This window comes from Carcharhinus amblyrhynchos, chromosome 1, assembly GCF_965287045.1.
Source record: "Carcharhinus amblyrhynchos chromosome 1, sCarAmb.v2.hapA, whole genome shotgun sequence".
NCBI classification, from domain to species: Eukaryota; Metazoa; Chordata; class Chondrichthyes; order Carcharhiniformes; family Carcharhinidae; genus Carcharhinus; species Carcharhinus amblyrhynchos.
This window is the reverse complement of record NC_137324.1, coordinates 97,979,731-97,993,482: the sequence shown is the minus strand read 5'-3', so window position 1 is coordinate 97,993,482 and position 13,752 is coordinate 97,979,731. Positions and strand designations below refer to the sequence as shown.

The following is a 13,752-nucleotide window of genomic DNA, read 5'->3' as shown; positions in this document are numbered from 1 at the left end:
GAGGTGAGACTCCTGTCTTGTCAGCTTGGATTGGGAATGTCCCAACCTGTTGGGACTCTGAATTGGATTTGATTTGGTTGGATTGAATTGGAATAAAGTTTTAAAAAAACAAGTATCCTGAGGCTTCCCAGAGTCAATACAGTTCAGAGCAACTTGTGCTAAAAAGAATTTTTTTTTCAGTTGGATTAGCCACCCTATGACTGCTCAAACTCTAGCAAAACATTTCAAAAACTGCTGAAGAAATACAAATATTATATCTAGGCCTGAGCCTAGATATCTAGACTCTCTCCTTCTGAAGTGAAGATTTACAGATTTGTATTTTCTAATTTTCCAGTAGAAAGACTTGCATATATATAGTACCTTCTATTACCTCAGGATATCCCAAAACAATTTTCAATCAATGAAGTACTTCTTGAAGTGTAGTCAATGTTTTAATGTTGAACATGTGGCAGTCAACTTGTGTACAGCATAACTCTCACAAATAGCAATGTAATACTAACCAAATAACTTTTTTTTATGTGGTATCTATTGTATACAGTATTGCACTCTTGTACTGCATTGTATCATGAGGGAAGATGATAACCTAAGTTTTCCAGAAATTTGATGGTGTGGGAAAGACATCAGTCTGACATCATGGCAATTGACCCTTCTGTAACTTTCAGAGTCAGGCTCATTTGAATATTGAAATTGCCCCTGATTTAGGAACTCACCTATTGGGTGGGGACGGGGAACTGGCAAAATTAATCCATTGTAGCAGGATGTAAAGCAGCAGCTTAAAGTGCCAGGTTTCATCAACATTGTTTTAGCTGTAAGGCTACATTCTGACATGATATGCAGGTCACAATGAGAAGGGGCTCTAGATTACACTCATGAGTTCATACTTCACATGCTGGTACCAAAAGGAAACATGATAGAAACAAGTACTAGGCATTTACCAACACAGTATGAATTGGCAATAAAAGAATACAGACTTAGCTTTCCAGGAGTAGCCTAGTGTAACAGGGGAGTTGAGCACAGTCTCAGCGGCCCGATCTCAGACTTCAGCATAGAACCAAATGCTGGGCTCTGTCTGCTCCATGGTAGCCATGGATAAAGACAAGAGTGGCCCTTGGGTGAGGGAACTTAATTGGGTGAGGGCCAAATACATATAAATTGGACAGGAACAGGGGAATGTGATTGGCAACAGCTATTTAAGGTCAAATCCACATCTGGCATGTGGGACACTTTTAAAGCCAGTTGATTGAAGTGCAGGACAGGCACGTTCCTGCGAAAACGAAGGCTGGAAATTACAGAATTTAGGAACCATGGATGACAAGGGAAATTGCAAGCTTAGTCAAAACGAAAAAGGAAGCATATGATAGGTCTAAGCATCTAAAAACTGACAAAGCCCTTGGAGAGTATAGTGAAAGTAGGAACTTAAACATGGAATTTGGAGGGCAAAAAGGGGCCATGAAATGTCTTTAGCTAACAGAATTAAGGAGAATCCCAAGGTTTTTTATGCATATATTAGGAGCAAGAGGGTTGCAAGAGGAAGAGTAGGCCCACTCAAAGACAATAGAAGGAAGTTACGCTTGAATCCACAGGAAAGGGTGAGATCCTTAATGAGTACTTTGTATTGTTATTTACCAAGGAGGAGGACATGGCAGATGTGGAGGTCAGGGATAGGTGTGTGAATGCTCTAGAAAATGTCAATATATTAACGAAGGAAGTGTTGGGTATCCTAAATTACATTAAGATAGTCAAGTCCTGGGGACTGGATGGGATAAGAACATAAGAACATAAGAACATAAGAAATAGGAGCAGGAGTAGGCCATCTGGCCCTTCGAGCCTGCCCCGCCATTCAATAAGATCATGGCTGATCTGTCGTGGCTCAGTTCCACTTTCCCGCCCTCTCCCCATAACCCTTAATCCCCTCTCTTATCAAAAACCCATCAACCCGCTTCTTAAAAATATTTAGCGAGGCAGCCTCCACCACTTCAACGGGCAGAGAATTCCAGAGATTCACCACCCTTTGAGTGAAGAAGTTCCTCCTCAACTCCGTTCTGAACCGCCCCCCCTTTATCTTGAGGCTGTGCCCCCTAGTCCTACTGTCTTTTTTGAGCGGGAAGAGTCTTTCCACCTCTATCCTATCCATCCCATTCATCATCTTATACGTCTCAATGAGATCTCCCCTCATTCTTCTAAACTCTAACGAGTACAAGCCTAGTTTATTCAGCCTCTCCTCATAGCTCAACCCCCTCAACTCCGGTATCAGCCTAGTAAACCTCCTCTGCACTCCCTCCAAGGCCAAAATATCCTTGCGCAGGTGCGGCGCCCAAAACTGCACACAGTACTCCAGCTGCGGCCTCACCAATGCCCTATACAGCTGCAGCAAGACCTCCCTACTTTTATATTCAATCCCCCTCGCTATGAAGGCCAGCATCCCATTCGCCTTCCTGACCACCTGCTGCACCTGCAGGCTGGGTTTTTGCGACTCATGCACATCTATCCCAGATTACTGAGGGAGGCAAGGGAAGAAATAGCTGTGGCCTTAACCGATATCTTCACATCCTCTTGACCAGAGGTGAGGTTCCAGAGGACTGGAGAATTGTCAATGTTGTTTCCTTGTTTAAGAAAGGAAGCAGGGATAATCCAGGGAATTATAGGCCGGTGAGCCTGACATCAATGGTAGGGGAGTTTTTGGAGAAGATATTGAGGGGCAGGACATTTGCACATTTGAAAAAAAATGGACTAATTAGTGTCAGACTGCATCGTTTTTATGTGGGGAAGGTCATGTTTCACCAACTTGATTGAGTTTTTTTGAAGAGGTGACAAAGATAACTAATGAGGACAAGTCTTTGGATATATTTATATAGACGTTAGGAAAACATTTGACAAGGTCCCATATGGCAGACTAGTACAACAACTAAAATCACATGGGATTCGGGTGGGCTGGCTCAATGGATAGAGAACTGGCTTGGTCATAGAAGACAGAGTAGTGGTGGAGGGTGTTTATCAGAATGGCGATCTCTAGCTAGTGGTTTTCTGCAGGGATCAGTGCTGGGACCTCTGTTATTTGTAGTATATATAAATATTTGGAGGAAAATGTGGGTGGTCTAATTAGTTAGTTTGTGAACAACATAAAGATTGGTGGATTTGCTGGTAGTACCAGGGATTGTCAGATGTTACAGCATGGTACAAATAGATTGGAGACTTGGGCACAGAAATGGCAGATGGAGTTTAATCTGGTCAAATGCGAGGTGATGCACCTTGGAGGATCAAATTTAGGTGCAAATTATACTGTAAATGGCAGAACCTTAGGGACATTAACATAGAGAGGGATCTGGGCATGCAGGTCCACAGTTCTCCAAAAGTGGCAATGCAAGTGCCAAAAGTGATTAAGAAGGCATATGGCATGGTTGCCTTCATCAACTGGGACATTTGAGTACAAGAGTTGGGAAATCATGCTGCAACTATATAAAATCTTGGTTAGGCTGTATTTGGAGTATTGTGTACAGTTTTGGTTGCCACTACCAGAAGGACGTGGAAACTTTGGAGAGAATGCGAAGAAGGTTCACCAGGATGTTGCCCGGTCTGGAGAGTGTTGAGTATGAGGAGAGGCTGAATAAACTATGATTGTTTTCACTGGAAAGACGGAGGCTGAGGGGAGACCTGAGGTCTTAAGAAAGGCAAAGACAGGGTGGATAGTCAGAGGCTTTCACCCAGGAAATGTCAATTACTAGGGAGGGATAAGTTCAAGGTGAGAGGGGAAATGTTTAAGGGAGATGTGCGGAGGAAGTTTTTCCACACAGAGAGTGGTGGGTGCCTGGAATGCATTGCCAGAGGAGGTGGTGGAAGTAGGCATATTAGCAACATTTAAGAGGCAACTGGATGGTAACATGAATAGAGACAGAATAGAGGGAAATGGACTGAGTAAGGGCAGAAGGTTTTTATTGTAGTTTAGTTAGGGCATCATGTTCAGCACGGGCTTGAAGGGCTGAAGGACCTATTCCTATGCTGTACTTTTCTTTGGTCTTTGTTCTATTCCCTATAGGGCACCTCCAGCAGAGATCATCAGCCTGAGAGAACACCAGCAGATTCAGTCAAGCCATTGGGTCCCCCTTGGGACACAAAGTGATGCCCTCATGCAAGCCTGGGAGTGAAGCCTGAACCCAGAGCGAGAACGGGCAGAGCCTAAATCCAGGAGCATGAACCAAAGAAGGGGTGGAGTCTGAACCTAAGGATGCAGCCAAAGAAGGGGCAGAGCCTGAAGCTCAATGAGAGAGTCACTGAGAGATACTGAGGGAGAGTGATAGAAGTATCAAGGAACAGAAGCAGAAGCCCAGGACTTGAGTTATAGTATAGAAGAGCCAAGGCATGAATATGGCAACCTGACAGTGATTGGTTGGAGTAATGGATAGTGGTGCAGGCAAACAGCTGTTAGAGATCTAGCCATACTGCCTGGACAGCACCCAAGTTCAAGAAGCCCCAAGGAGCGGAAGATTCTCTTTGTGTCCGGGCAACGGGGTAATCTGGTCCATGTGGTCACAGGAAATTAGCAATAAAAATTCCATCAGGTGAGCTCTGCTACCTGGAGGATTGACAATCAATAGTTAAGCTCTTGGTGGTCTCCTAGTGGATTTGATCTAATGTGTCAGTATGAAGATTTTTCATTAATGTGAATAAGGATTTGATGCCAATGGAATAAAGGATCCCTCTTTAATCATCTTCATGCAGCTTGAGTACTTGAACACATAACACTAACCAACTGTTGATCACAGGGAAGATGTTGCAGAAGATGGCATCATTGCAGAAGGAAGTGAAGGTTATCGACTGGTCTGTTAATTGAGTGGCTAAATATGCAAATAAAGGGAAAGCCTCCTGTAAGAGAGTAGCTTGAGTGCAGCTGACTTGAGTTCTCTACTCGATCTTTTGCAGACTATTCTTTTTGCATTCATTCAACCCTCTTTAACGGAGGAAGTACAATTGTTAAGCAGCTAACAGGACTATATTGCAGAGAGCCTGAGGTAAACCCAGACAACTGTATGTTTAACTGAGACTGGTAGATTTTTGGACCGCATTATATTGATGCTCAGCTCCTGCAGGGGTGACACAAAAATGTTATCAGCCATAGCTGCCAAGGGTAGATCAGGAGTAACTCTGAGCTTTTCCTTTCAGGATCAGAATGCTGGCACACTAAATTGCCTTAAATGGTGGCTGCCAGGCAAACAAGCATTCATGTCATAAAATAGTACTGCTGGTCACAAATGAATTGCTCGTAGCTAAAGTAGAATATTTTGCTTTTGATGTAGGTGCTGGTATTGATCAAGGGATGATGGGAGTGTACTATAAGCCTCCCAACAGCCCACAGGAAGTTGAAGAATGGATATGTAAGCAGATTCTGGACAGATGTAGAAATAATAGGGTAATGGAAGACTGGAAATCCCTTAGGGCTAGGGGTCCAGATGGTGAGGAATGTGTTAAGGAAGGTTTCTTGGAACAATATGTAGATAGTCCGACTAGAGAGGGGGCTATACTGGACCTAGTCCTAAGGAATGAGCCCGGCTAGGTCATCAAAGTTGCAGTGGGGGAACATGTGGTGAACAGTGACCTCAATTCTGTATGTTTTCAGATACTAATGGAAAAGGATAAGTGTTAAGGGTTAGGGTTAAGATGCTAAATTGAGGGAAGGCTAACTACAACCTAATTAGGCAGGATTTGGAGGCTGTTTGAGGGTAAATTCACATCTGGCATGTGGGAGTCTTTCAGGGAACAGTTGATCAGAGTGCAGGACAGGCATGTGCATGTGAAAAGGAAGAGCAGGAAAGGCAAGATTCAGGAACCGTGAATGACCAAACTGCATGTCTAGTCAAAAAGAAAAAGGATGCATAAGGTCTAGGCAGCTAAAAACAAGTGAGGCACTTGAAGAATTCAGGGAAATTAGAAAAGAACTCAAACAGGGAGTTTGGAGGGCAAAAAGGAGTCAGAAAATGTCCTTGGCAGGCAGGATTAGGGAGAATCCCAAGGCATTTTATATATATAATAGGAACAAGAGGATAGCTAGAGAAAGAGTCGGTCCACTCAAGGGCAAACGATGGAAATTAAGTGTAAAACCAAAGGAAGTGGGTGAGATCCTTAATGAGCACTTGGCATTGGTATTCACAAAGGAAAGGGACACGTTGATTGGTGATGTCTTGGAGGAGTATGTAAATCCTGTAGAGTAAGTCATCATTACGAGGATGTGTAAGGTGAATTAAAAAACATTAAGGTAGACAAATCCCCAGAGCCTGACGGCATCTATCCCAGATTATTGAGGAAAACGAGAGGAAATTGCTGAGTCTTTAACTGAATCTTTGTTTCCTCATTGGCCACAGGTGAGGTCCCAGAGGATTGGAGGATAGCCAATGTTGTCCCACTATTTAAGAAGAGTAGCAAGGATAACCCAGGTAATTATAGGCCAGTGAGCTTGATATCAGTGATAGTGAAATTGGGGTTGGAGAAGATTTTTAGAGTTAGGATCATACACATTTGGAACAGAATGGTCTTATTGGCAACAGGCAGCATGATTTTGTATGAGGGAGGTCATGTCTCACTAATTTGATTGAGTTTTTTGAGGAGGTGACAAAAATGATTGGTGAGGGAAGGGCTGTAAATGTTATCTGCATGGACTTTAATAAAGCATGTGACACGGTCCCTCACGGCAGGCTGGTGCAAAAAGTTAAATCACACGGGACCAAGGGTGAACTAGCTAGATGGATTCAGAACTGAAGACAGAGGGTAGTGGTGGAAGGGTGTTTATCTGAATGGAGGTCTGAATGGTGTTCCGCAGGGGTAAGTACTGGGACCTCTGTTGTTTGTAATGTATATAAATGACTTGGAAGAAAATGTAACTGGTCTGATTATCAAGTTTGCAGATGATATTAAGACTACTGGAGTTATGGATAGTGATGAAGATTGTCAGAGAATATGGCAGGATATTGATAGGCTGAAAAATTGGGCAAAGAATTGGTAGATGGAAGTTAATCTGGACAAATGCAAGGTGATGTATTTTGGTAGATCCAATTCAGGCAGGAGTTATAAAATAAATGGCAAAACCATCAGGAGCACAGATGCACAGAGAGATCTGGGAGTAAAAGTCCACAGATCCTTAAAAGTGGCAGCACAGGTGGAAAAGATGGTGAAGAAAATATATGGCATGCTTATCTTCATTGGCCAGGGCTTCGAATACAAAAGTTGGCAAATTATGCTATTATTATATAAAACATTGGTTAAGCCATGTTTGGAATACTATAATATTCCGTGGGCACCTGTGGTAACATAGGAAGTTAAAAATTCAATACAGCTATAATCTTAAGAGCTGCTGTCAGAATCTCATGATCTATGATGCAGTTAGGCTGTATTTCTGGTGCAGCACATGCCATAATTCAGTGACAAATTATTTTGCAAAGTCCCTGGATAATTGGAGGTATGTGCACTTTTGTTGTATATTCTGGTGTAAGTACATCGGTAGGCAGGCACTAATCATTGCTGGAGATTTCTAGCAAGTCTGGTATCTGTCCATTGTTCTTCATCATGTTTTTCCAAGAAACAAAGATACAGGGCTATTACGAATAAGAAAGTTAATAAGTCGTACTTTGAAATCTGGAGGTAAAAGGTAAATAGCAAATGTACAATAAAGGTGAATGAATCGTGATTGTTACTGGCATAAAACAAAAAAAATCAAATCCACTCAGAAATAAGCTACATGCCAATATGATGAATTGGCTTGTGGGTTATTTATATGAATTTCTAACTTTTCTCCAGAGCATAGCTCAATTTAGGCATGGCAAGAACATGAGTAGGTGGAAATAAGGCAGATATGATGGGAGGTTAGTCAGAAATGAAGGAAAATGGGATTTCTAGTGTCATTACATCGTTGTTGCCTCCTTTGGGGCTGCCCAAACAACAATGTATGCAGGCCAAGAGGTCACGATATAACGTGATGATGACACAGCTACCTGAAGGGTCATGTATCAGAAGTGTGGGAGTTCTCCCTGGAGCACAAGCAAAGTGGAAGCAGGGAAAATTTGCTTAGTGCCGAAAAACTATTGTTCCCATAAGCCCTTGGTTACCAGTCATTGAGACCCAGCTCTTCTATGTGATGGCAGGAGATGACAGTATAGAACATGGGTCTTTACCACATCAACACACTCATGTTCAACGAAAACATTTTGGATAACTGGGCCAAGTTTGAAAAGGAGTGACCTGTCTACTGCGGTGTCGAGTTACTGGACAAATCCAAAAAAGTGCAAGCATGCACCTTACTAAATCTAGTGGACCCCGGGCCATTGAGCAGTTTGCATTTGTTGCCTTCCAAATAGGAGAGGAAAAACTGTTAAAAAAAATTAGAACATTTGCTTGCAAACTCAACAGGCAAACATTTAACACTACAAACCAAAGATCTGACAAAACGATACAGTTATATAATGCAATCTTAAACATTTTAGCAAAAAATGTGCGTTTGGCATCTTTAAAGATGCATGAATTGGAGATCACATTGTCCACAGTAATCTTGTCTGCAAACAGCTGCTTCGAGAGAGATTTATCAGTGCAAACAACAATCAACATCTGGATGCTAAATGAGCAAAGTGGTCTGAAAAAAGCAACAAGGAGTTCAGGTGGGAAACAGAAGTTTTTGTGGTACTGGGCTCATCCTGCCCCAACTATGGTAGCTTTCACACTCAGAACAGCATGTTTGGTGTTTGGTAAGCACTGCAATAAATATGACAAATGGAATCATTTTGCAAAATGCTGCAGATCTAAACTACAGCAGCCTTCCTATGCCATCAGCCATACTTCAGCTAGTTATTTCTCCAAGGTTCAGAGCGCAAGCAAGATAAATGAACTGGAGCTCAGCCAGTGCAACCAAGCCACTGAGCCCCCAACAAGACTCTACTGTAAGAATGGTGACACTGTCACAGAGAAGGGAGAGATTTTCACCACCCTGAACATTGTTTGCAGCAACGCAAAACTGAAGGTAAAGATTGACACTTGAGCAAAAAAGCAAATGCTGCGAGAACTAGATCCAATGCGGCTCCACACCCCCAACACTCAGGCGGATGTCATGGCCAACAGCGGACAAACCATTTGCACAGAAGATGTAGCCATTCTGTATTTCAGACAAGGCAGCTTCAAGTTCCACATAATCAATCAGAATGTAAAGCCACTGTTAGATCTTCAGAACAGCATCATACTGGTGCTCATCCATCTTGGTCCAGAAGTTCATGTTCTACAACACTAGGATCCAGAAATGAAAAAGCATAAAGACCTATTTAACTGCAATGCCATTGGTAAGCTACCTGTAATATGCCACATGGGACTAAATGATTTGGTATGATCAACAGTTTGTACTCTGAGAAAGGAACCATTAGCCATGAACCAAAAGGTAGTCAATGACCTACATCAGATGATAATATTGGGTGTCATAACTCCCATAGACAAGACTACAGAAAGCGTTTCACCAACAGTAGCTGCAGTAAAGAAAAATGGCTCAGTCAGGATTTGCATCAATCAGTTCACTTAAACAAGATAGCAGTGTGGCACAGTGGTTAACACAGCTGCCTCACAGTGTCAGGAACCCAGATTCAATTCGAGCTATGCCTGTGTGGAGTTTGCACATTCTCCCTGCGTCTGTGTGGGTTTCCTCTGAGTGCTTCAGTTTCCTCCCACAGTCCAAAGATGTGCAGGTTAGGTGATTGGCCAGATTAAATTGCCCCTTAGTGCCAATAGATTTGCAGGTTAGGTGGATTGGCCATGGTATACGTGCAGGGTTATGGTTATAGGATGTGCGGTGGGCATGGGTAAGATGCTCAGGGAATCTATGGATTCTATGCTCAGATGTCATCGCTCTATGAAGAAGATTTAACAGGTATATCTGATGTGCCCGATGCTAAAGTTTTCAGGATGCAGATACAAAATGTGGATTCTAGCAACCCCTGCTAGATGAAGAATCCTCGGAAGTCACTGCATTCTTGTCTTGGGTAGGCAGGTATCATTTCTTTCGCATGCCCAATGGGGTCTCCATTGACAGAGAGGTCTTCCGGCAGTGCACGGAGCAACTCTTTGCAGGACAACCCGGTGAAATCATCGTCAATGACATCTTGATTAGGGGGTCATACTGCGCAAGAACACAATGCACGTCCTCGACAGAATCAGGACCGTATAGCTAAACTTAACCCTGCTAAATGCATATGGAGGGTCAACCAGATTCCCTACCAGTCATTTATTTACAGCTGATGGTATGAAACCGGATCTAGACTACAGAAAACTGCAGCACAGAGGAATTTAGGGGTCCTTGTGCATAAATCACAAAATGCTAGCATGCAAGTACAGCAGGTTATAAGGAAAGTAAATGGAATGTTGGCCTTTATTTCAGAGGGACTAGAATATAAAAATAGAGAAGTGTTGCTAAAACTATACAAGGACACTAGTTGGACTACACCTGGGATACAGTGAACAATTTTAGTCCCCTTACCTAAGGAGAGATACACCAGGATTGGAGGCAGTCCAGAGAAGGTTCACTAGGTTGATTCTGGATATGAAGGAATTTTCTTATGGGGAGAGGTTGAGCAGCTTGGGCCTGCATCATTGGAGTTTAGAAGAATGAGACACAACTTTTTTTGAGATATATAAGATTCTCATGGGCTTGACAGGGTAGATGCTAAGAGGTTGTTTCCCAATGTGGGAGACTCTAGGAATAGAAGATATAATCTCAGAGTAAGGGATTATCCATTTAAGACAGAAATAAGGAGGAATTTCTTTTAAGAGGGCAGTGAATCTATAGCATTCTTTAACATAGAGGGCTGTAGATACTGGGTTTTTCAGGAAGTTTAAGGCTGAGGGAGACAGATTTTTAATCAATAAGGGAATCAAGAGTTATGGGGATAAGGCAGGAAAGGATTATCATATCAGATCAGTTATGATCTCATTAAATAGCAGAATGACCAAATTCTGCTCCTACGTCTTATGGTCAAGAAGTCATGGGTTTGGAAAGTTTTGTCAAAAGAGCCTTGTTGAGTTGTTGCAGTGCATCCTATTGATGGTACATACATAGGTGCATAGGTGATGGAGGGAGTAGATGTCAAAGATATTGCATGGGGTGCCAATCAAGAGGCTGCATTCTCCTGGATGACATCAAGCCCATTGACTGTTGGCGTTGCACTCATCCAATGTGGAGAGTATTCCATCAAACTCCTGACCTGTGCCTTCTGGATGATGGACAGGATTTGGGGAATCAGGAGGTGAGAATTCACAGGCTTTGGCTTACTCTTTCAACCATTGTATTTATATGGCTGATCCAGTTTATTTTCTGGTCAGTAGCCCCATTGATAGTGGGGGATTCAGCAATTGCAATGCTATTGAATGTCAAGGAGAGATGATTGGATTCTCTCTTTTTGGAAATAATAATTGCCTCCCACTTGCATGACACATGAGCATTACTTGCCATTTATCAGCCCAAGCTTGAGTGTTGTCCAGGTCTTGCTTTATATGGACATGTGCTACTACAGTACCTAAAGAATTGTGAATGGTGTTGAATCTTCTCAAATTATCAGGGAACATCCCTGCTGCTGACCTCATGGTGAAGGAATGGTCATTAATAAAGCAGCTGAAGATGGTTCAGTGTAGGACACTATGCTGCATACCTATTGAAGCCATGTGCCAGGACTGAGGTGATTGACATCCAACAACAACAATCATCTTCCTTTATGCTAAGTATGACTCCAATCAGTGGAGAGCTCCTACCTGATTCCAACTGACCCCAGTTCTGCTGAGGCTCCTTAATGCCACACTCAATCAAATGCTGCCTTAATGTCATGGGCAATCAATCTCACTTTGCCTCTTGAGTTCAACTCTTTTGTCCATGGTTGGGCAAAGGCTATATTGAGATCAGAGGCTGAGTGGCCCTGGCGGAACCCAAATTAAGCATCAGTAAACAAGTTATTACTGAGAAAGTTCTTGATAGCACTGTTGAAGACCCCTTCCATCACTTTGATAATGAATTAGAGGAAAATGATGGGATGGTAACTGGGTGGATTGAATTTGTCTTGCTTTTTATGGAATTGACATACCTAACCAGGTTTCCACATTACTGGGTAAATGCCAATGTTGTGGCTGTGCTACTACAGTTTGGCTAAGGGTGCAGTTGGTTCTGAAGCACAGGCCTTCAGTACCATTGCTGGAATGTTGTCAGAGCCCTAAGCCTTTGCAGCAACTGGATCTTCAGCTATTTCTTGACATCATGTAGAGTAAATTAACTTGGCTCAAGACTGGGGATCTCAGGAGGAGGTCGAGATGGATCTTGGCACCTCTAGCTGAAGATTGTTGTCATCTGCACTGACATACTGGGATCCCCCATCTTTGGGAATGGATATATTTCTGGAGCCTCCTTCTCCAGATAGTTATTTAACTATCCACTATTATTCACAACAGGATGTGGCAGGACTGCGGAGCTTAAATCTGTTCTATTGGTTGTGAGATCACTTAGCTCAGTCTATTGCATGCCATTTCATTGTTTGACATGCACATTGTTCTGTACTGTAGATTCATAGGTTGACACCTTATTTTTAGGAAAGCCTATTGCTACTCCTGGCAAGTCCTCCAGAATGTTTTCATTAAACTAGGACTAATCCCTGTTCTTGGTAATAATAGTAGCATGAGGGACATGTCAGGCCATGAGGTTACAGATTGTGGTTTTATATATTTCTGCTGATGATAATGACTGTCTGTACTTCATGGTAGCCCAGTTTTGAACTGTTTGAAATCTAAACCATTGAGTACACTGGTATTGCTACACAACATAATGGAAGATATCCTCGATGTGGAGTCAAGGCTTTGTCACTACAAGGACCATGCCATAGACACTTCTACCAGTATTGTTATGGACAAGTGCCACCTGTTACTGACCTAGTCTGGTAGCTAAGTCCTTTAGGACTCGACCTTGCAGCTCAGTCAGTCGTGGTGTTACCAAGCCATTCTTGGACATAGACATTGAAGTCTCCCATCCAGAGCACATTCTGTGCCTTTTCCAGCCTTAGTGCTTCCTCCAAGTGGTGGTCAACATGGAGGATTATGGACCAGGGATGATGATGGTGGCATCCGAGACATTATCTGCAAGGCAATGTGATGATGTCAGGCTGTTGCTTTACTTGTCTATATGACAGCTCGTCCAATCTTGGCAGAAGTCCCAAATCATTAAGGGGGAGCAACAGGGTTGCGTTTGCTGTTGTCATTTCTAGTGTCTAGGTTATCCATCTAGTTTCAATCTTTTTTGAAGGCTTTCAAGTGGTTTGATATAATTGAGTGGCATTAAGAGTCAACCACATTGCACAGGCGAGACCAAGACTTCAGATTTCCTTCTCTAAAGGGGTATTGGTGAAATAGATACTAGCTGACAAAACTAGCTTTCTCAGTGAATTTAAATTCCATCAGCTGCAGTAGTGGGATTTGAACCAAGTCCCTAGAGCATTAGGCAGGGCCTGCGTATTACTAATCTGGTGACATCAGGACTATGCCATCACAATCTGGGTTGGTAGACAATACTAATGGTGAGATAGGGGATAGTGCTGCATACTTAAATTCACAATCTGATTTTTCTAATTTAATTCCTGGAACATTTCTTTTCAACAGTAAAATTGAGAAAGGAGTTTGGAACTCACTGGGTTAAAAATACATTGATTTAATGTAAGTAGGCAATACAATATCATTTGCACATTATATAACAATAATAGTCAGTCA

The 13,752-nt window shown here is 42.5% G+C and overlaps 1 protein-coding gene across 5 annotated transcripts in view; it reads right to left on the bottom strand.

The window, feature by feature from the left end:
* ppargc1a (peroxisome proliferator-activated receptor gamma, coactivator 1 alpha) overlaps positions 1-13,752 on the bottom strand; it is a 615,590-nt gene that overhangs the window by 121,431 nt on the left and 480,407 nt on the right. The gene's annotated exons all lie outside the window — the stretch shown is intronic.